Here is a 598-nt window from a genome sequence, read left to right as displayed (position 1 = left end):
GTTCCGGCTGGTCTTGCACCGCAGCAGTCCTCCTGCCTCAGCATCCGCAGTGCTGGGATTACAGCTTCATCAATGTCTTCAGCAAACTCTGATGCCTGATAATGTTTTATTTGTTCATGTTATGTGCTTGAGTGCTCTATCTGCATGTACACTTTATGGTAGAAGATGACATCAGATCCCACTATAGATGGTAGTCAAGCACCTGGTGGTTGCTAGGCATTGATCTCAGGTCCTCTGGAAGAACAGCTAGTGCTCTCAATCGCTGAGCTATCTCTCCAGCCCCCGCCTGCTGAAGTTTCAAGCCACTGAATTAACACTGACTATCCCAGTGAAAGACCCGGATAAATTCAGACCCCTCTAGCGAAAAGAGTAGAGCCAAAAAAATCTAGCAGGGAGAGAACCAACAATCTAGGTTAGCAGGTTCAGTGACTCTGTTCCAGGAACTAGCTGACCATAAAGTTAGATTATAATCTTGAGAATAATCTTGAGAAATAGGGAGTTACCCCCTTGTGATTATCACTAGTATTTTTGGAATTTTCCAATGACGCCCTCTCTACCCCCTTTGGATTACTGGGTTATGGTTTCTTCCCTTAAATAC

This window comes from Microtus ochrogaster (genome assembly GCF_000317375.1).
Source record: "Microtus ochrogaster isolate Prairie Vole_2 chromosome 14 unlocalized genomic scaffold, MicOch1.0 chr14_random_1, whole genome shotgun sequence".
In the NCBI taxonomy this organism is placed as follows: Eukaryota; Metazoa; Chordata; class Mammalia; order Rodentia; family Cricetidae; genus Microtus; species Microtus ochrogaster.
The sequence above is the reverse complement of the archived record's forward strand: the minus strand, read 5'-3'. Positions refer to the sequence as shown.